Source organism: Protopterus annectens, chromosome 10.part0 (assembly GCF_019279795.1).
Source record: "Protopterus annectens isolate FY-2018-M chromosome 10.part0, PAN1.0, whole genome shotgun sequence".
Lineage (NCBI taxonomy): Eukaryota > Metazoa > Chordata > Ceratodontiformes > Protopteridae > Protopterus > Protopterus annectens.
Genome location: NC_056744.1, coordinates 997991184 through 998014949, shown reverse-complemented (window position 1 = coordinate 998014949; position 23766 = coordinate 997991184).

Below are 23766 nucleotides of genomic sequence, written 5' to 3'. Positions count from 1 at the left end.
GCACTATCCAATATACTACAACCATATACCCCCCTCAGATCCCTTAGATCTACCCACCAAAACCTGATTACCGTTCAAAATCCCAAGCACCCAGCTGGTCAGCTTCTGTTATCCTTTTCCCTAGCTAAAAAATGGAATGCTCTGCCCTCCACACTGAGGACCTATGACAACCTTAATAACTTTAAAACTCAACTTCATTCCTACCTCTATCTAAACTGGAAATGCAATTGTACTCTTCAGCCCATACCTCTCAAGCTCTCCTCCCTTTTACTCCGGGATAACCTTCTTATCTTCCTAACCTCGCTCTCAAATGCAGATTGTATATGTAACTATACAGTAAAATCTAGCTATTATGGTATATGCCTGTCTTTTTCTCCTGAACAAAACTGTAATTGTTTGTTTTTTTTTTTTTTGAATGCAACCTGTTGTTTGTAATGCAAACTGTCTTTGAAACTATTCGTGTAAGTAAACATTGTGTTGTGGAGCTTTTCTCCCCAGGCCTCCACTGAAAACGCCCCCCCCCCCCCCAAGCCCAGTGGACCTCCTCGGTCATCAAACTGGAATAAATAAATAAGTACCTAAAATGGATGTGCCTGACTTACAAGGGCCTTAAGAAAATGAAGACAAGTTTGATGTCATGTTTAAAACAGTAGGGTACACTGCTAAACTCTGCAAAAAGAAAGCTGCATTAACAACTCTGAGAATCTGGTGTGATATGTTCTCTGCTGTTATGGAAAGCCAGCTGGGACATTGTCCTCCTACTGTACTGCTTCACCTTGCAACGTTAGGGCATCAGTCATATTAAGGAGACAGCAAGAACGACCTTTTCAGTAGAATAAGGTTAGGTTAAAAAAGTCATTGACTCCATGTAATATACTGTTGCATAATTTAAAATTAATAGTACTAATTCATTTTATGTTCTGCTCATCACGATAGTGCACGGGTCCATTTGCCAAAGATATGGTAAGTAAACAGTCATTCTAACCAGTGAGCTGCAATTCTGGGAATAAATGTTTGAGTTCATCCTATTATCTCCACTAATCAGCAAGTTTGTGGGTTGCCCACATCTCTTCATGTCATACTGCCCAAGACAGATGCCCATATAGTTCAAGAGAGGAATGGGGTGTTACATAGGAAATAAAACTAAGCAGGCTGCTATACTCTATAAAGTTAATAAGATATTTAAACTACAAGATAACTTCCTGCTTTAGCAGTAGCAGCCAAAACATATGGGTCAATAGTGCACAGCTTCTCAATTTAAACTTAAAAGAAAAAAAGTATTATGGTTGTGATAACACTGAACACAAACCAAAAGCCTAAAAAACTACAAAATCACCATGTCAATAACCATCCTCATATGGCACCTCCTGCCTCAAGGAGAGCAACACAAGGCAGGCCTGGAACAGATTTACCCACACTCATCCAATCATCAAAGTTGGCCTTAATGGAAGGAAGGGGCATCAATCTGTTTCACTGGTAGAAGATTATTATTCCAAAGCTGGGGAACTATTGACTAATAAACCTGTCATTCTAACATGTTTTATTTATTTTTTGATGGGGATTAATGCCTTCAGTTCAAGTTTATACAGGGCCATTTGTTTTGTGAAGGTCTAGGAGATCAAGGATGGTTGGATCCTTAGCAGTACAGAAAGCTAAACACAGATCACCATACAAGAATCTATAAAAACAGATTATAGAAATACTGCTTCAAGCATGTCGTAGTAGCTGAGGGTCTTTAGGCAGATGGTTATTTTAGGTACCTCAGGGGTCTTTCTAGCTGCGTGATATGTTTGGACAGATACAAACTAAAAGGCAAATTATAGCCTACAATTCATCTGAACAGGTTAGAGGAATGACAGCTTATTTTGATTTTGATGCAATACCTTTAGTTATTCATTAAGCTACATATACTGTTCAGATTGTTACTGCCTCGCCTCACATCCCACCACTAAAATACATTTATACAAGTAGTGTACAATGTTATTTAGGGGGCACTTCTAAAAAAAAAAAAAAAAAAAAAAAATACAATCATTAACTTGCCACACATTTTTTTCACATTTTGGTCCCAGAGTTAAGGGGCTAAAATCTCAAAGTAAATTGCTGTTATTAAAAAAATGTTTTGAGACCTAACAAACTACATGACACTGAGGTGAGTAAGAACATGTTTGAAATTTTTGCCATTTATTCCAGATGACAAAAATTTGCAAGCAGAGTTCAACTCATAGGTTGAAATGTTAATAACAGGCAATCAGTTGTGAAGATCTATAGGAGCCTATCCACTGCAGTTAACTTTCTATCCTTGTCCATGTAGGGGCGGAAGGGCCTGATTTATCAGACTATTTTCACCATGCTGAATCATATCTGACAATAAGTCTATCTATTAAGTTCATTAATCACTTTTCAGGTACAGACAAAAGTACCATTTTGCATTTCCAAATGTGTTTGCTCACAATTCACTCTGTGATCAACTATGCAATATGACTTAAATGTGTTAAAGGATCTATTTTTATACAGAGGTTATTTTTTAGATAAATTAATTAAAATAATTTAGGAAGTTACAAGTAATAGACTGGTCACATTTCAACCAATGCTTCATTTTGGATATACAGCTAAATAGAAGTTAGAAGCTGGTTCATAGGATCATAGCAGATTACTAGATTATCGACTCGGAGGTCATTTTATGTATAGCCATTTCATCCCAATGTAATACCACAGAAATGCCAGCCAATACCCAAGTCTGCATTTAGTGATCACTGTCCATGTCCAGGAGGCTCTATCCCTGGTAAGAATTTAGGGTGCTCCATCCACTCATCCAGGTTTCTCTTGAACATTGTCATAGAGGTGCTCTGTTTCACATGAATTGGTAGCCTGTTCCAAAGAAGTGGCAGTCACTGGGAGATAAATCTGTCCCTGCAGCATGTCCTATGTAACTCGCAGGCCATATTTAAGTTCCTGGAATGGGAGTTCCATTTGATTTATGGAAATGTAGCAAGTTCATTAGGTTTTGGGTCTTGGATAGCTCTGTAGGTTAGTCACAGGTCTCCCATAAGAAGTCTATACGATGCAGAGTATAGTGACAGGGACTTTAGTTGGTCTGGGTAAGGCACACACTGGAGCCCCTTGATCTTCTTTGTTACAAACTTCTGAGTTCTCTCTAATTGCAGGTGCTTAGTACTGTACATACAAAATGGGGCGTTATACTCAATTATGGACTGGATAAGTGCCGAGTATTGAGAAGGTTATAACTTCTTTTGCTCTCGAGGTGATGTCGTTACTAATCAAGTGTGCTACATAGAAAGCTTTCCTTACTACAGTAGACACAAGGTGGTTGAAGTTAAGGTTGCAGTCAACTTGTGATCCCAGATCCCTTACCAATTCATTGGTACTTAGGGTGTTATTGTTGATTTGACAGTGTGAAGGGACACCGTTTGTGCCAAAGGGAATGATGATGCATTTCTTTGCATTCAGTTTGAGACCATGACTAATAAACCAGTCGTTGGTCTGTGTGAAACCCTCCTGGAGTATACCAACATCATTTGGGGATTCAATCATTGCACCTAGTTTGCAGTCACCTGCAAACTTGGTCAGCCATAACCCCTTAGTTTTGACCTGAACTTCTGAGAAGTATATACCAAACAGTAGGGGGCCCAGCACTGACACTTGTGGAACCCCAATGGTAACAGGTTTGCTGACTGATGTGGAGTCACCCACTTTGATAGTGTGTGTCTGGTTTGTGAGCCAGTTGGCAACCCATCTTACAACAAAGGGGTTTACATTCAGTTCACTAAGCTTATCGGTAATGCCTGAATGTGGGATTGTGTCAAAAGACTTTGCCAGGTCATGGTCTGCTGTGTGCACAGATATTCCCTTGTCAATGGCCTTGGTCACATACTCAAAGAAATCCTCCAACTTTAACAGGCAGGATCTGGTTTTGGAGGTCACCTATGTCTTTATTTATGAGGTCCATAATGATACGTTCTGTGGCCTTACAGATAAGGCTGGTTAGGCTTATGGGTCTGTAATTCCCTGGGTCAAGTTGCTAGGCCACCTTTGTGGAGGGGAATAACGGTTGCTTAACCACAGGAACAAAGCCTGTGGTCAGATTATGACTGAAAGGGGTACTTAGTGGTGATGTTAGTTTGTGTTGTCATCTGGTCCTACAGAGGCTGTGTTTTTTGCCTTGGACAAGGCTTTGTGGACCTGTTCTTCAGATATGTAAGGTGGAGAGGAAGTTTGGGAGAAGGTTTTTTGTAAGTTAGGAGGGGATAATGGAGTGAAATTTTCACCAAACCTATCAGCTAGCAGGTTTGCTATCTCTGTGGTGTCAGAGTGTGTGTGATACCATTGGTCACTAGTTCTGCACATGCTTGGGTCCTACCCTTTGGGTTACGTACATAGCTGTAAAAGGCCTTATGGTTATCCTTGGCTGTACTTGCTAAGTTTCTCTCAAAGGACCCCTGACGGATATGACAAGTTGTCTTATTTGTCTGTTGAGGCTGAGAAGGGTGCTTTTGCATTGTTGGGACCTTGCATTTGTTTTCTTGGACAGCAACCTTTTGCATTTATTGAGTTTGTTGATGCTGGATGTCCACCATGGCAGCTTGTTTTTACTTGGAGCTCTGGCTTTGATACTTTCTCATATGGCTGAGTTTATACCAGGGGCGGCTCGTGGCATAGGGCTGCCGGACTGCAGCCCCCTCAAAAATAAGAAAAGAAAGAAAAATAAGAAAGAAAAAAAAAAATAAAAAAATATTTTTTCTCAAAATTTGACTTCTCTAAAGACAGATAGACCCGAGTCCCCTCTGTGCACTTTTACAGTGCACAGACTCGCCAGGATTATGGGTCGCGTAAGGAGCATTCGCGGGGATCTATGTCAGAAGCGGAAGGATGTCGGTCTTCAGTATTGGCGCTGGAATTATGTTTTGCTATTGTTGTATTTAGCTATTTGGATTTTAATTTGTTTGTTTGTTTGTATTAGTTTGTGCTTTTAATTTGTTGTGTTTATGTGTGGTGTATGGGCTTTGTGTTTTACTGAGTTTGTGTATGGTGTTTGTGTATGGTGCTTGTGCTTTACTGCTTTTGTTTATGGTGCTTGTGCTTGGTTGTTGTGCTCATGTGAGTTTGTAGTGTTGTGTGTCACTGTGTTGTGTGTGTGTGTGTGTGTGTGTGTGTGTGTGTGTGTGTGTGTGTGTGTGTGTGTGTGTGTGTGTGTGTGTGTGTGTGTGTGTGTGTGTGTGTGTGTGTGTGTGTGTGAAAATGTTCTGGTGTGTGTTGGTGTGTGGCTGGTAGGGAATGCCTCTTGCTTGAGTACCCTTGCACCCTGTAATATGGTGTTAAAGACTTGAGTTAACACCCACCACATTTGTAAAAAATTTTTTTGATTTTTGCCTCATATCTCATCTGGATCTGTTCTTGTAATTGTGGTGGTTTGTAAATGTTGTAATTGTAGAGTATTTGATGGTAGGCTTAGCATTGTTGCCTTTAGCCTTCTGTTCTTGCTGTTCTTGGCTGAGGGTTTCTTCTCTTTTGTGGGGTCTGTATCTTCTCCTGTGTTTTGTGTGGGTTGTTTGTGTCCTCTGTTACCTCTCATGATTGCTTTGTCCTATTCCCTCTGCCCCTGCTGAAAATTGAAAATTGTTTATTTGTTCCAGACTGTCTTGTTTAAAAATTTTAAAAAAAATTGACAAAAAATTGAATTTTTTTTGGGAGGGTTTGAGGGTTTCTGAATGTTATTTTTGCAGTGCAGATATAGGTTGTTTATTCACAGCTATAGGCTCTGGTTTTGGGTTTGATCTTGGGTGTGGCTTCTGTGTGGAGTCTGCATCTCCCATGTGTTTGTGTGTGGATTTGCTCTGGTGCCCCTGCCATTTTACAAAGACGTGTCTGTTTTAATGTTAATCCCTGCTTGTTTTTGTTTTGTCATAGTAATTCCGAAAATTGATTGACATTTGTTTTTCATTTCAGGAATGTTTAATTCCTTGCATAATATTGATGGTGTGCGGTGGTAGTATTGTTGCCTCACAGCTATAGGTTTTCTTGGATTCTCTGTGGGTGGGTGGCTTGTGTGTGGTGTTGTGTGTTCTGCCTGTGTTTGTGGATTTGCTCTGTTGCCCTGCCATTTTACAAAGATGTGTCTGTGTTTAATCCCCCTGCTCTGTTGAAAATTGTTTTTGTTCTGTCCGGTAAAATTGACCGCATTTGAATTTCCAACTTCATGTTCTTCAGAATACATATAGTAGCACCTTTTTTTTTTTTTAGCAATTTTCAAGTTTATAAGATGAATATTTTAAATTTGTCCCTATTTTTGGACTGTATTCCCCATTATTTTCTGGTAGGTTTTGCTTTTGTGCTAAGGTTGATGGCAAGAACTGAATTACTGAATATTCACTGGAATATGTTTGAGGAATGTATTCCTGGGTTTCTGGTTTGTGTTTTTGTTTGTACTCAAGGGTTTGACATGGTGGGTCGAACTGGACTCATGAAAGCTGAAGCTTACTTAAGTTTCAGTCTTCTTTTACAAAGCAGCTGATGTATGAGGGTATGTTACTCTGTACTGTTTGCCTAGGGACCCTTTGGTATAGTAAATATATGGTTGCAAAACATTTTATTCTAGCAACTTTCCAGCAAGCAAGATTAAGCAATTATTAATGTAATGTGTTTTTGTTTTGGCTTTGACCCCCAATACATTTTTGTTTTTTCAGTTGTTTCTCTTTTTGAGAGAGTTGGTTGGATTTTGATTGAGTATATACAAGGAACTGAGAGCTGCACTGGAGGGGAAGTTTAGTTAGAAGTGCCAAGTTAATATACATAGCACAACAGGGGCTGTAACTTGCTTTTGATGCAGAAGGTTGTGGGTTCTACACTCAGACAGGCCCAGCTGAACTATACCTCCCACTCCACCATTTTTTTCAAATGAATAGATTTTTTTTACTTTATTTTTGGTTTGTTCATAAAATTTGTAAAGTAAGAGCTGTTCTATCAACTGTCTCCAATTCTATACAAGAGCAATTTTTCTTTATGTTTGTATATGTGCCCCCAATATATTATCTTTTGTTCAGATTTACTGCATTAACAGGTTGAGAGAGGTATGCAAATAAAATTGCTTTATAGAATTAGTGACAGACATTTTCATTTTTTTATTTATTTGTGAGGAGAAAATTCATACTAATGCAAGACCTATTCTATTATCTTTCTAAGTTTATTAGAGCAATATTTAAAAATTGTTTATATTTGGTCCTTGTTGTGCTTCTGTGTATGGCTTTGTCCAGATTTCTTGCTCTTCTTTCTTGAGAGGAGGTTGGACAAATGTGTCAATGGGCCATCACAGTCAGCCAGTGAGATTTCAACTGTGACATGCTTGTTGCACCCCACCCCCATGTGTAGTGACTCTGATGTGTCCAAGCAAGGCAAGGAGTAGTTGTATCGGCTTTCATCTGTCCTGATTTTTGCAGAATGGTCTGGTTTCTGTCATATTTTTGTACTGTGATTTATGCTTATTACTGTTGCTCTGTGTTTTTAAGTAAACATTGAAATAATGATGGGAACAGAACAGAATGCCAATCATGCCATCCATAAATGCAGTAGTAATCCTTACAATGTATCTTTTGCTTGTTTGTGTTTGTTTTCATTTTTACTTTATCATGTTTTCCCCATGAAACAAGTTGTCAGGCAGCAGAGTTCTTTTGGACAAGAAACATCTTTACAGAAAAGCATCCATAGATTTTCTACTTTCAGCATGTTACTTGGTACTTAATATACAAAGCCGAATATATTATAATTAGGACTGGTTTGCAAGGAGAAGTGGTTTGAGTTGAGTGCTTCTGGTTTTCTTATACTTGATTTGACTGGCATTCCAGTACGTATTGAAAAAGTAATTTATTTTTCATGCCCTCACAACCTTTGTTTCCATCTAGATATTATAAGCTGTCATGCAAGTCAATGCATTGAAATATTTTTATTCTTCTACATTTATTTTGTCTTGATTTGACTTTCATAATGATGTATTTGTGGTTGACCACACCCCCTTGACCCCACCCATTCAGCTGTCTCCTGCAGCCCCCCTGTGATTTGAAGTCACCAGCCGCCACTGGTTTATACACTTATGCAAGTGATTGTACAGGGCTATAGTGTAAGCTTTAGTATAGTTACCACTTCTAGCTTGAGATGAGCCTTGGAATGCATTTATATCTTCACCTGGGAGGGTATAGTTTGTCTTGGTGAAGTTTTTTAGCCTGATTTCACACTTTGTGAGATCTAGTGTTAGTGCCAGCTTGAAGGTGACTGATTTGTGGTCTGTTTTAACTAATAAAGGTCAGTTGCGGCAGTGCATCTGTTTGACAGGTTGGTGAGGATCAGATTCAGAATGTTTGTTCCCCTTGTTGGGGTATGGACAATTTGTTCCAGGGCATTTGAATTAACAAAGTCAAGGAACTTTTGTGCTAGTGAGTTAGGGCAAGCATAGATTTCCCTGTTGATGATGGGATAATTGAAATCCCCCAAAACCAGTGTGTTCGGTAAAATTTGGATTGTCTCCAGTTTGAGGTAGGCTTCGTGGGTGTCGTGACCCATGGAGGGGGATCTATAACTGGCTATGACTTGAATGGGGGGGGTCTTACCCACCATGACCTGGGCCTGGAGTAACTCCATGGAGTTGTCCAGTCTAATTAGATGGAAGGTGAATTAATCTCGTATATTGAAACACCGCCTCCTTTGGTTTTCACACATTCATTTTGCAGTCTAAAGGTGTGAAAGGCATTGTAGCCTTGCAAGGCTGGGGTACTCTCTCAGGCCTTGAACCATGTTTCTGTGACTGCAGAGACATCTACATCTTCTAGTGACAGAAGTGCTTCCAGGGAGTGCAGCTTTTGGTTTAAGCTCCTAGCATTTAGCAGCATGACCCTTACTTTGTTCTGATTGGTTAATTTCACATTGGTAATGTTATTTTCGAGACCTTCCCTAAAAAAGGCACTATGGGGACCACAAGAGCCTAGAGGTGCCAGGTGCAAATTATCTCTGGCAATGCAGCAAACTTTGTCAACCATGGCCTCTCAGGCTGACAGGAACTGGATCCCCCTTGAATGACACCAAAAACTGAGCCAATTATTGAAGTCAATAATTTTTAATTTATACTGTGACATCATTCTAGATGAGGGTCGTATGCTGCTCAAGGATAGGGACACACCTGCCTGGGACACATACTCAGAGAGGTCAATCATGTCTCTCTTCATATAGTCCACTGAGGTACATCTCAGGTCATTCACACCAACATGAACTATGACAGAGTCTTAACGGTACTTGTTGCTGAGAGACCCAAGTGCATGTATTGATCTGATGAATCATGGCACCAGACAGGCAGCTGACCATGACTTTCTCTTTGTCCAACCTGGTGAGAGGGACGGGGACATCCATGTGTCTCACTATTGAGTCTCCAATGACAAGAAAATTTGGTTTTTGAGTGTTACTCCTTACTGGCTTGGTGGGTGAGACACTGGTGCTATTATGTGTCATGGATGCTGTGGGGACTGTAGCAGTCTTGTGTTATGGAGGTCTCTCGTGTTTCAGTAAGTTTTTTGAGAGAACCTCAGCGTATGTGGATTTATGTGCTTGATGCAACTATGTGTATGACTAGTGTTACTATCAGGGTTGCCAGACGTCCATATTTGGGCGGGACTGTCCGCTTTTGTTTTTGTTTTGATTGTCCCATACCTCTGGCACAACCAAAAAAAATTGCTAAACACGCTCTTGTTGTTGTTCCACAACAAACACGAGACCCGTGTAGCCATTTTTGATTGGCCATATGCCCGTATACAGGCCAATCAAAAAATCGCTAAACACGGAGCTACTTGTGTTGAATGCAGAACTGCAATGCATTAAACAGAAGCCGTCCTGTTTAATTCTGAAACTACTAGTGAGCTCAGGTCTTTAATGGGCAACCCTGGTTACTATGAGCATATGTAGTGGTGGGGGAGTTGCAACCTTCTCTGTGTTACTGTTTTGAGTGACAGAGAGCATCGACTCTAGATTCTTGGTATAAATACATCTCTCTCACTCTGTACTAGAATGTATTATTAGTAGAGGGTTGTCTGTGCACATGAGGCAAATTGCTATACTGCCTCAAGAGACCCAAGTCAACAAGGTTGGCCGAGGAAACAAGGGTAGTCCAACTGTCCATAATGCTAGTTTGAAGTCTGTTGTCACTAGAGGTGGCTATTCAGAATTGGTCAGGGAAGAGCTCAGTGGGTAGATTTTTCTGCCCGGGTTTTACAGAAAATTTGTTGAATTTAACTGTTTGGCTTTGGCGCACAACTGAGTGGCAGTGCAAGGTGCTGCTCAGCATGCAAACAAGCAGAAACCTGCTCAAATGCAAGGCCTAAATACCAAAGGCTAAAAAACTTGAAAAAAACTTTAAAAAGATTCAAAAGGACCAATGAGGATGCTTATTCCAAGCCCTAGACCTGTCACCCTTTATCAGCCAGGTTCCAAACAGCACAATTCTCTCACAAAAGTGCAGACAGGACCCTTCCAATCAAAGATGGCCTGGAGAATGTGCTCTGACAAAAAAAAAAAAAAACACTACAAACAGCTCCAGAAGCAGCAAGCCTGTATCTGGATTATGCTACAGCTACTAGGTATCCTACTTTCAGCAGAAAACCCAATAGAGAATGTTTAAAACAACATGAAAAATAGCAGTGAGAAACTAAAAAAACATTTAAAATAGCAGAAAATCAGCAAGGAGGCTCTAAAAAATGTTTTAAACAGTTAGCAGATCACTTATTTAAACACTGATTGGTGGGAAAACCATAACAAGCAGAACAGATAGTTTAAACACAGTGAAAAAATACCAGTAAATACTTAAACAGTGAAACTAAGAAACGGGCTTTGTAAACAGTGAAAACAGCAATATAATTCAATTTAAACAGGCACAGTAAAGCAGACAATTGTAGTACAACAATGTAGTTTAGTACACAGTAAATAAATACAGTATAAAATAGGCAGCAGGCAATAAAAGTGCAGTAAATAGTAGAAATAAACAAAGAACAGGCAACTTATATTTTTTGGAAGCTTAGAAGCTTCTAGTCATTGGCTATCTCAGCTCAGAGTTGTGGCTGGTAGCCCACCTCAGTTCAGCTCAGTACAAACAAGCAGCAACCTGCTCAAATCCAGGGCCTAAATATTAGAAGCTTAAAAATTGAAAACAAAACTTTAAAAAGATTCAAAAGGACCAATGAGGATGCTTATTCCAGGCCCTAGACTGGCCTGCCTTTACAAGACAGGTCCCAGTCAGCACAATTCTCTCTCAAAAATGCAGATAGGCCTCTTCCAATCCAAGATGGCATAGAAAACATGCTCAGAACAAACAAACCACTACAAACAGTTCCAGAAGCAGCAAGCCTGGATCTGGACTATACTACAGCTACTACATAACCTAGTTTCAGTGGGAAGCACTACCAATTAGTTCTAATATGGAAAGTATTAAGGTTACTGTAAAAGATAATTGGAAATTATTCAAGGTAATACGGATTTGGCTAATATGGTTCATGATTTTCCTACTTTTACATATAAAAAAATAAGTAGTTTGTCAAGCTATTTCAATAATACAAGTAATACTCCTTATGGGACATAATGCTCTCAGTCTTTGTAAACAGTGTAGATATCTGCTGAATAGCCAAGGTGTTTTTTAAACATGTCAATATAGCAATAGTTGTTAAAAATAAATTTACTTGTAAATCGCAACGTGTTTATTTAGCTGTATGCAGTAACTGTGAAAGCTTCTATGTGGACAAGACTAATAGTAAGCTTTCAGAAAGAACTTATGAACATGCACTTATTATAAGGAATAAAAACACTAATAATAGCTTGGCTAAACATTCACTATCAGATATTTCCTGTGGAGATGATGTGAAGAGTTTGCTAGAATGTAGTGAAGTTTGATGGCAAATTTACTTGGATGCTGATAAGCCCCCAGATTTAAATGAATTAATCAATATGTTTCTTGAAGTTTTTTATAATTGATTATGTGATGTATGAAATGAGATTATTTTTAGTTTTCTGTACTTGTATATGTTTGTATTTTAGCTGGGCATTAATCCCTACGTCACCTACTAAACTGGGCATTAATCCCTACATCACCCAATGGGTTGCTAACTGGCTTACTGATAGAACCCACACTGTAAAAGTAGCCGACTCCAAATCCAGCTCCAGACAAGTGACAAGTGGAGTACCTCAGAGTTCAGTCCTGGGACTGCTCTTGTTTGGCATCTACTTCTCTGAAGTACAGGCCAACACTAAGGGACTCTAGCTAACAAAGTTTGCAGATGACTGCAAACTGGGAGCCATTATTGAATCCCAAATGATGTGGATACTCTACAAAAGGGCCTTACAGAAACAGATGCTTGGTGCCTGAGCCATGGGCTCAAGCTCAATGCCAAGAAATGTATAGTTATTCCCTTTGGGAAAAAACATGTATCCGTGAATTACCATATAGGTGGCATTACACTAAACACCGAAAGTGTGATAAGAGACTTAGGGACATAGGTGGACAGTGGTCTCACCTTCGATAACCACATTGCCACAACAGTCAGGAAATCCTTCTATGTGGCACACCTCATCACTAAGGGCTTTTCATCCAGAAAAAAGGAGATCATTGTCCCACTGTACTCATCCCTCATTAGACCCATTATGGAATACAACGCCCCGTTTGGTATGTACCTCTCAAGACATCTGCAACAACTGGAAAGGCTGCAGGAATACCTCACTAAAAGAATCACATGCCTAAAGCAGATGTCCTATGCTGACCGCCTTAAAAAGCTCCAGCTATACTCTGTTGCATATCATCTACTCAGAGGCGATCTCTGCTTAACATACAAGGCCATGTCAAACCCAGAGTTGTTGGACATGCTACATTTAAAGAAATTCCAATCCCTCTCCACACGCTCCAGGGATCTAAACCTTGTCATCACAATAAACAAAACATGCTGGAGAGATAGGTTCCGGACACAGAGACTCCCCAGACTCTGGAATAGATTACCCATACATGTCAAGCAGAGTGCCTCTTTGGCCCTCTTCAAAAGGAACCTTGACGATTGGATGGGAGAAAGGAAATTCACCCCTGGGGATTACATCAGTCGCCCTGCTATACAGGGGTCCAGGGAAGTAAATAGTGTGGGAATAAACAGCCAGGGAATTGTTATGGCTTGGCTTGTATAGGCCCTAGGGCTGATAGCTTAGTACCAACCTATGAACCTATGAATAGATTGTTTTAATTTATTAATTTCAGTACTGTTATGATTGGATGCTTAGGATCATATAATTTATATTTAGTTTTTTAAAATGTATCAGGTAATAACCATTGGGCTTGGTCTGGTGAAAGTCTTGTTAACATAATTAAAGAATGAATTGCTTACCATCATGTTGATATTGGAGTTTATCTGTCCTTTTGTGGCATGTGAGCATTTTTTTTGTTCATGCTGCTCCATTCTTATGCTGAATTTTACTGTTTAAAGTATTTTGGAAATTACCACTCTATAATCAACTTTGCCACAACAAAATTATCATGTGTTTATACCACCTGCACTGCAAAATGATTCTGTCAATGAAGAGATATGCAATATACTACAGAATCTTAATTATGGTATAACTATAATGAAGGCAGGTACTGACAAGTCAGAAAAGTAGCTTGCTAGGATGGTCATGTCAGACTAATTTAGTGAAATCATTCCACTGAATACAAAAAAAATAAGGATGGCGGACATAGCCTCACTACATGGATCTATGGTAATTGGGTAAAGACCATTTGTCCAAATGTAGCAGTGTCTGTAGCTGTGGATAACTGGATTAATTTTCCAACACTGACACTGCAGTGCAGCATAAAGTGAAGGTAACTGTATTGCTGAGTGTGCCATCCTTAAGATGAGGTATTAAACAGAGACCCTGTCTGCCTGAGTTGGTGGTAGCTCAGGTGAATGTAAAAGACTACACGATATTATCAAAAAAAATTGGTGAGTTTCCACTTGCGAGACTAACCAGGTCAACAGTTCATAAAGAATACAAAAGAGTTTCCCCCATTTCATCCATGCAAGGTACTGTGCCCCCTGCACCTCTGTAGCCAGCAAAATCCAGCTGTGATATTGTTGTGCCTTTGGGGAGTAAGGAGAAAACCCCTTGCATTGACCTCTTTTGACTCTAGTCACTGTATCAAAAACTGAGGTTTATCCAAGTCTAAGTCATACAAATTATCTACTACTTGTCTACACTGTAACATGACAAATTACACAATTTCAAAGCATTCATCTGTCAGTACAAGCAAACACAGAAAGAACAGTACAGGGAATCCACTCAAAATACTTAGTAACCATAAGTGGATGTGGCATAGTCATGTTGCTTGGAATAATTTGCCACCTTCCAAAATGTGGCCCTTGTCCCACCCACCAAGGTCAATGCATGTTGCTGGAGACCATTCTTTTTAGTATTTCATAAAAATCTGAAACAACAGGCTTAAAAAATCCCATTCAGACAACAAGACCCCCTGAAAATGAAGCCAGTTAACAAAATATATAACCATAAACTAATATAAATGTGCTATTTCTGAATTTAAATTCTAGTACACTGCCTTGCACAGAATAAATAAATTATTAAAAAGTATACATGATTATGTACATAGCATATGCTTGGCTCTGCCCTGGCTTGACTCAAACCCTGTAAATGTCTTATAGCTGAAGATAGTTATGATCTGGAAGGTATGTCTCTTTGAAGATCATGCAATGTTTTAAAATGTTTATACTACAGAAAGAAGAGAGTTTTTGGATAAAAAGATAAATCACTGATTTGTCAGAGTGATCAAATGTGTAGTAAATTCAATACAAAGAAGTGAAAGGGAATGCATGCTGAAAACTGAAACAAGAACTGAGTGAAAAATGGACATGAGAAGGTAAAGTAATGACAGATATAAAAAAATGAGCTGGGAGATTCATACAAGACAACATAAAGGCGGGCAAGCAATGAGACATACAGTATAGATGGTATTTTGGTATAACGGGATGCACTGAGACAAGTGCTACCAAAAAGAGGCAGACGTTATTGTAGTGTACACTCAGTTAGGTGAGGCTCCATCGGCAAAACTGACTGCAGACTTGATAAGCTCTTACCTTACAAGAAACTTGGATAGATAGCACAAATTATATCCAATGGATGGTATGTAAATAAAGATTGAACGATCTAGCTTGCAGTACATTCCATAATAGAAAAGGCAGAAGAATAACATAATGAAAGCATTCAACTTTTCTATGCAATTTGTTACATCAAAAAGCTGCAGCACATTTCCAGAAAAGAAAATCTAAAAGAATACGGGTCCAAAGTTTAAAGTTTGAATGGTATTAGCTCAAAATCAATAGAGACAAACTATTTAAGCTGAAGGACACATGGGACAGCATTCATAAGACTGGTATGGAATTACTATTGTTACACTCTGTCAACCAGGTAAGTCCACAAGGAATAATTTAGCTGTCTCTTAAGTGACATGCCCAATTCTGTACTACACAAAAGAAAAATGACAGACTCAAGCTTAGGGTTTCACAATGAAGCTTAAGCTGAGTAGCACTTCAAAGCCCTAGATTATATGATGAAGCCCTCATTAGTGGGTTGGGTGGCAGCCTAGGACTATCACTGACCAACTCAAAATCATGAACCAGAAGGTAGAAGAAGAAAGACAGATGTTGCAATGTGAAGGGAACACCACCTCAACATAAACACAAACACTTTTTCCACTGTGAATTTTAAGTACTATCTGTGCAGTCTAAGTAAAATATTTTAATTATTTTAATGTAGTCTGATTCCACCAAATACCTACCACAAACTATTCATTTCCCATAGCTTTCATTAAAGGCTAAGTAAGATACAGTGTACCAGTCCACATCAGTCAGTTACTAATAATTTCAGGATTAATGGCGAGGTAAATGTTTGTGTCCACTCCTGAAGTTTTCTAAAATATGGCAAATAACATCCCTGTCAGACAAAAGGTATGCAGTCAAGCTAGTATGAAAGGAGAATTACACCCAAAGCACAACATTTCCTTCCCCCACAGTATATTTTCCTCATTACAGAACCATCTATACTTCCACATGTTAACAAGCATGACTTGACAGCTACTTCTCCTCTGTCATTTCTATAATAGTTAGCCTCCTCGATGCACACCATAATAGGGGTGAGTGAAATTTCATGAAATGTGATCTGACAGGATAGACTAGGGTGAACTAATCTCATCAGTTGTGCCTTCACACTGCATTTTGGGCAAAAAAGTAGCTTTTCAAGAAATCAAGGTCATATTATGATGTCTGCAACCATGGGGCATTCAGGGTCCATGTTCAACCATCAAATAGAATGTCCATCAAATGTCTGAACATCGAACCCTATCCACCAAATGTTTATATATATATATATATATATATATATATATATATATATATATATGTAGAGAGAGAGATTTGGGAGGGTGTGTGAGGGGGTGAAGTCCCCTACCTGGATGGGTTTGAAATATTGTGGTGGGGACATGCAGGGAAGTAGTTACTAGTCCCCATCAATGAAATGAATATTCGCCGAATGAACGTTCAATGGAAGTTCCATTCGATGGCTAAACATAGACTTAGGGCATTTAGGATTAGAAAAATTAAAATTAGCAATAAATAGTTATGTTAGTAACAGGTTTGGATTGTGTAAAATTTCATAACAAGTTAAAAATGTATGTTTTTTTTTCAATTTCTACCCATAGTACTCTTTTACATGAATCCCAAGGAATTATAATTTGTGGAGCATACTTACTGTACAAACTACAAAAGACAAGATTTTGGAGTCACAGATTCATTACAATGAGTGTAATAGTACTACATTGTATGCAGTTTTATTTACAGTACATACTGTGATAGCTACAGAAGACAGCTGATTAAAAACAGAAATTTGCAAGGAAAGTACAGTTGTGTACCTACCATAAATGTAGATGTTCGAGTGTATTCACTGTTGCAGTCATTACTCTTGGGTTATCCTGCTGGCAGGCTACCCTCAGTCGGCCAGAATTCCAAAGTCTAGGTCCGGTGTCGGTTGCTGTCACCTCTTCCCTGACGTCTGTGCGCCAGCGGTATAAAAGATACAGCCGACGCCATTTTCTTCAGTTTTTCTTGCCCCAGATGTCAGGTGCCCCCAAATTAGTAGGCTGAAAATATGCCAATAAAAATGCATGCACAAAAAGAACATTTCCTTCATCTACAAGCAAATACACCAAAAAGGTTGTATAGGATGGAGAAGTGCAGATAAGTGCCAGCAAAGAAAAGGGGAATGGTGGGTGGGTAACCTGGACTGCAACAGTGAATACACTCGAACATCTACATTTATGGTAGGTACACAACTGTACTATGTACATCATGTTTCACTGTTGCAGTCATTACTCTTGGGTTGAATCCCAAAGCTAAGGAAGTGCAGCTGGGCTAAATAGGGTTAGGAGAGGCTATGAGGCCCTGCAGAACTGCAGTGGCAAAGCCTGCTCTTGACTTAGAGTAAAGAGGTAAGTGGTAGTGCTTTGTGAAGGTGTGTACTGAACTCCAAGTTGCAGCCTCTAAGATATCTTTGGTTGGTACTCCTCTGAGGAAGGCTGCTGAAGTGGCTGCTGCTCTGGTGGAATGAGGCCTAATGCCCTTAGGCACTGATTTGCCATGTTGAAAATAGCAGAAACAGATGGAATTGCCTATCCATTTAGAAATAGTCTGTTTTGAGATAGCCTTTCCTTGTGATCCTGCAGCATATGACACTAAAAGTTGCTTAGTCTTTCTGAAAGCTTTAGTTCTGTCCAAGTAGAAGCGTAACTGCCTGTGTATGTCCAAAGAATGCAGAATTTTCTCACCCTTGCTCTGTGGATTAGGACAAAAGACAGGCAAGTGAATGGTTTGGTTAAGGGCCACACTGGACACCACCTTAGGTATAAATGTAGGGTTTGTCCTCAGATAAACCCTGTCTGGATGAAAAATGATGAAAGGTTCCACAGCCATGAGTGCTTGTAACTCTGAGACTCGCCTTGCAGAGGTTATTGCTAGGAGCAGAGCTGTTTTCCAGGATAAGAATTTAATATCTGCTGTTGATGCTGGCTTGAAAGGAGGCAGTGTCAGTTTTTCCAAAACATAATTGAGGTCCCAAGCCAGAATTGGTGCTCTCCTTGGAGGTCTAATGTTTTTGGCCCCTCTGAGGTACTGCCTTATTAAGGGATGAGAAAAGATAGGTGGTTCCATATTGTAATGGGCTGAAATGGCAGAGGCATGAATCTTAGTTGATGAGAAAGAAAGGCCTTTGTTTAGCATCTCAGTTAGGTATTGTAAAATCTGAGGGATATTTGGTACACATGTGTCACTGCCTTATTCCTGGTTCCAAGCACAGAATCTCTTCCATTTTTCTGCATAAGATTTTCTAGTACTAGGCCTCCTGGCCTCCAAGATAACATCCATAACAGCTTTTGAAAGAGGAGTGTTCTGAATGGCTACATTATCCGCCATGCTGCCAGATTTAAGGTCCTGAGTTGGCTGTGCAGGATCTGATTGTTTTGTTGGGTCAGTAAGTGAGAAGTTTGAGGCAATATCCATGCTGGACCTTGAGACAAGCTCTTTAGGATTGGGTACCAGTGCTGGCGTGGCCAGTCTGGTGCAATCAGTATCATTTTTGGCTTCTCTTGTCTGACCTTTAGGAGTACCCTGGGAAGGAGAGGCAGTGGGGGAAAAGCATATACCTTTAGATTTTTCCAGCTGAAGGATAGGGCCACTTTCCATGCTTGTTTGTGATAAATCCTTGTGCAAAATCTCTGCAATGAGGTTTCTGCTTGTTTCATCTGTCAGAGTATTTGTTTTTCCTGGCAGGAATTGTGCTTGCAGGTGAACTTGAAAAGCCAATGCTGTGTCCCATAAGGTCATTGCTTGTCTGCAGAGGGGGTAGGAATGTGTACCTCCCTGCTTGTTTATGTACCACATGACCGTAGTGTTGTCTGTCTTTATCAGTAACTGTCCTGGATGAAGCAGGTCCTTGAAAGCTGTCAGGGCATTTTGAACAGCTAGCATCTCTTTTTGATTGATGTGAAGATGCATCTGGTTTGCAGGCCATGTGCCCTGAATACATATTCCTGCCATATTGGCCCCCCAGGCATAATCTGATGCATCCGTTGTCAGTGTCTGTCTGGCTGTAGGTAATCTGAATGGCAGACCCTTGTTGTAGTGACAGGCGTCTGCCCACCATCGAAACTCCTGTTGCAGGCAGGGAATGAGTGCAATTACTGTCTCCAGGCTGTGGCAATTCTGAGTCCAAACACTTTTTAGATACCATTGTAGTTTCCTCATATGCAGTCTGGCATATGGAATTAGTAGAATGCAAGATGCCATGAAACCCAAGGCCTGCAGGATTTTCCTTGCAGATAAGTGGGTTTTTGTTGCCAATTTCTTGAAGTAAGTTGTCAGTTGCTTTTGTTTGTCTGGCATGAGATAAGCCATCTGGACAGTTGTATTTAAGCTTGCACCCAGGAATATTATCTCTTGAGAGGGCACTAGTTTTGATTTCTTTTTGTTTACTGTGTACCCTAGGCCAATCAGTAATCTTTTTACAAATGCCAGATGCTTCAGAAGAATGTCTTTGTTCTCTGCTTGAATTAGGCAGTCGTACAAGTATGGATATATTTGAATTCCTTTTTGTCTGCAAAACGCAATTACTGGTGCCAGGCATTTTGTGAAGACCCTGGGCACAGTAGATAAGCCAAAGGGCAGTGCAGTTAATTGGTAATGCACTGAGCCAGCTATGAATCTGAGGTATCTTCTGCAAGATTGTCTGATTGGGACATGCAGGTATGCCTCTTTTAGGTCCAAAGTTACGAGCCAAGCCTTCTTGCCCAGCATGGGCAGTAGCTGCTCTAGAGTCAACATCTTGAATTTGGAACTTCCAGAAACGTATTTAGTATAGACTGGTCCAGTATTGGTCTCCAGGTTTTGTCCTTTCTGGGTACTAGAAAGAGACTGGAGTAAAATCCTTGCCCTTGCTCTTGTTGTGGTACTTGCTGAATGGCCCTCATTTCCATGAGGACGGTAATTTGTTTTTGTGCCTCTGCCCATTGATTGTGTGGCAGGTCTGGCATACATTTTGACCTTGGTAGGGTGTGAAAATGAAACCTGTAGTCTTGGGACACTATGTTCAGGACCCATTTGACTTGGGTAATAATTTGCCAATTTGATGAAAAAAGTGCTAGTTTTCCCCCTAAGGGGGCTGCCAAATGAAAAATGCTTGGAGCTGGTAGAGGAAAGTCATTGGGACTATTTCCTGTAAGGTTGTGATTTGTCTTCTCTGCTTTTGGAGGTAGGATCACCCCATTGTTTAGGCCTGTATGAGCCTTGGGGCGGAGATCTGCCTCTGGGATGCCTGTATCTGCCTCTTTGTGGTCTGTCTGACACTGGAAAGGACCAATTTTTAGAGGGCCAGTTCCTGCTAAACCTGGGTGGCTGTACCTGTAAGAAATCCTTAACTGTCTGCATGGATTTTGCTTTATCCTCCATTGTTTTCAACACCTCTTCTGCTTTAGTACCAAACAAAGTATCATGCTGTAATGGTGCATCTAATAATTTTGCTTTAACATGATCAGGCAGATTCTGTTCCTTTAACCAAGCATGCCTCCTAATAACAGATCCTGTAACAGCGGCCCTGCAAGAGGCCTCCAGTGAATCATAACCACATTGCAAAGTATGCTTTCCCACTTGTTCAGCTGCATGCAATAAATCCTGCAATTCCTTGTTCTCTGAACATTCAGTATTTGTCAACATTTTCTGTTTAAGCAGTGACATTAAATATTGCTGATATTTAAGCATATGAAACTGACAATTTAAAGCCCTTACAGCCAGGGTAGCAGAAGTGTAGACTTTTTCCCCCCATCTGTCTAGAGCCCTAGAATTCCTATCAGAGGGGACAGGGTTTTTTGCAGTGGAAGCTTTAACCCCTTTGGAACCCTGAGATATAGTTTCTGGGTCAGCTGCGGGGTTTTTATATAGGAACTTATGAGAATCCGGGACCCTGTAGTATCTGTTTGGCTTAGCAGGTGCAGGGGGTAAATATTCAGGGGACAGGTTGGACTCTGAAAATACATCATCTACAATGTCCAGAACAGGTGGAATAGCAAGGGGTCTGTGCTGAGGAAGTAGCAGAAAGTCTCTGAGCCTTTTCTTAGATTCAGAATAATCTTGGCTCTCCCAGTGGAAATGCTCCCTCATGGTATGCAGGGTTTCCCCAAAAGAATAATCCTCAGGAGGAGAGGGTGAAGGAATGAATTCTTCAGCATCAGAATCCTCATAGGGAAGCATGGACTAATCCTGTTCAGAAGAGGAATCAGAGGAAATGGAAACCTGATCTGAAGAATCATACTCTCTCTCTTGCCTAGGCCTCTTATCTGGAGGGGGATGGGAGCCCCTGATCAAACTAACTAGGTCTTCCGCCATTTTGAGCATCTGTTTTTTAGGCATGGAAGTCTGAGAAGGAGAATGCTGCACTTGTTTCTTTGTCTTTAGAGCTGCTTTAGTCTTTGTCTTTAAAGCTGAAGATGGCTTAATATATATTTGTGTAGGTCTGAAAGACACCCTCAGAAGTCGATGCCTGCTCAGCAGCTACGGACCCATCTGAGGGAATGATTTCCGAGTGTCCAATACCTTGAGTTTCCAGAGGCCCAGTCGACTCCACGTGGGAGTCGGAAGCAGCCTGTGGCTCTGAGATAGCGGGTGCCAGGGGCTGCAAAAGTGCCTCACTGAGAACTGCGAACCGGCGACTGGACTAGCAGAGGCTTCGTCGTCGGTTTTGGACCTCGGATGCATATCCTTTTCCTTGTCCTTGCGTTTTTTGTAAACTCCGGTTGTCGGCTGGTCTGACGGCATTATATAATTAAATCTTCGGCCAAAGTAATGAAATTTAAAATCGAACCGACGCTTGACAGTGCGTTGGTTAAATCTAGCACAAAACCGACAGCTAGCAACATTGTGATCAGGGCGTAGGCAAGGAATACAGTAAGAGTGAAAATCCTTATGAGGTATTTGGTTCCCACAAGAAATACAATTGTTAACTTTTTCTGACATCAGTCTGGAGCAAGAAAAAAGTTTCCCCAACGGGGTACTTGGCTTTAATGAAGACTTTGGTTCTGAAATTCAGATTTGAAGACTTTGGTTCTGAAATTCGGATTTGAAAATCTCAGGAGTCGGCCGACTGGCACTTGCGAACTGCTTTTGCTTCGGGCACCGCGCGGCAAGAAAGACTGAAGAAAATGGCATCGGCTACATCTTTTATACCCATGGCGCACTGACATCAGGGAAGAGGCGACAGCAAACAATGCCAGACCTAGACTTTGGAATTCTGGCCAACTGAGGGTAGCCTGCCAGCAGGATAACCCAAGAGTAATGTCTGCAACACTGAAACACAATGAACATCAACAGAATCACTGTACAACTGCAATGCCTATACCTTCAAGTCCTGCAATTACAAAAAATAAAAGTGATTTAGAGGGAAAGCAGTGACTATCAAAATCTAATAAACTATTATTACAATGTTTGTGTAGCAGTTTCACACCCTTGCCCCTTTACACCCCTGACACTTATGTATACTAAGTTCACTGTAAAAACTCTGAAGTACTGCAATCTCAAAATCGGTTTAAAAACACACACACACATACATATACATGTGTATATATATATATATATATATATATATATATATATATATATATATATATGTATATATATATATATATATATATATATATATATATATATATATACACACATACGCACGCACACACACACACACACACACACACACACACACATTTTTTCAAACAATTCAAACTGTTCTGAGGATTGTATTTGCATTCCTCACATTTTTAGTGGGAATCATGACCGTTGACAACTCTACTGTACTTGTGCTGGTGTAGGACTGTTATAAATGAAAAACAATCATTACTCACTGATTCTGGAGCTCATCCCAGAACAGTTATGGACAGATCCATGGCTTTGTTCTGGGATAAGCCACAGGAAAGATTTTAAAATGCAGGCAGTGCTTTTTTTCAGATGTCAAATAGCTTTTGAGTGCCAACAATGCAAATGAGGAAGGTAAAAAGATGGGTAGTTACTATTAAGGTCAAGAGTATTCATATGCTGTTAGACTGTCTGCACAGGATATTGTGCAACAGAATTCAACGGAACAGTTCTTAAAGTGAGGGTGATGCAAGGAGCTCCATTGCCAAATAAATCTTTGTTTTTGATTACTAAGCTTCTTCTGTGCATGTCATCATATGTCTTGAGTGTGGGTGGATGAAAAGTAATAAAGGATAGGAGAGTGATTGTAAAACCACAGTTATCGCCCTTCGGCCCTAGTTATGGCACTTCCGCTTTCTCTCGGATTACATGATCTCATTTATACAGACTGCAAGAAGCATCAGAGATTACTTGTATGTTAGACAGAGCTCCTCTGGGATAAAAACATGAAGAAAAACATCTGCATATTACAGGCTTACCAAGGTAGAATCTCGCTGTACAGAGTTGCCTGTGCAGTGGTAAATAAAGGTCATCAGAATGGTGGGGTGCATTTCTGGGACTGGTTGTGTGTATTGTTATTGCAGCTTCAAATCTAAACAAACAAAAATAAAGTAAAATGGGAATAATGATAATTCCAAGGCAAATGAAGAAATGTATCCTGAACACTTCACACCTCACCAAGACCATGATAGGGAAA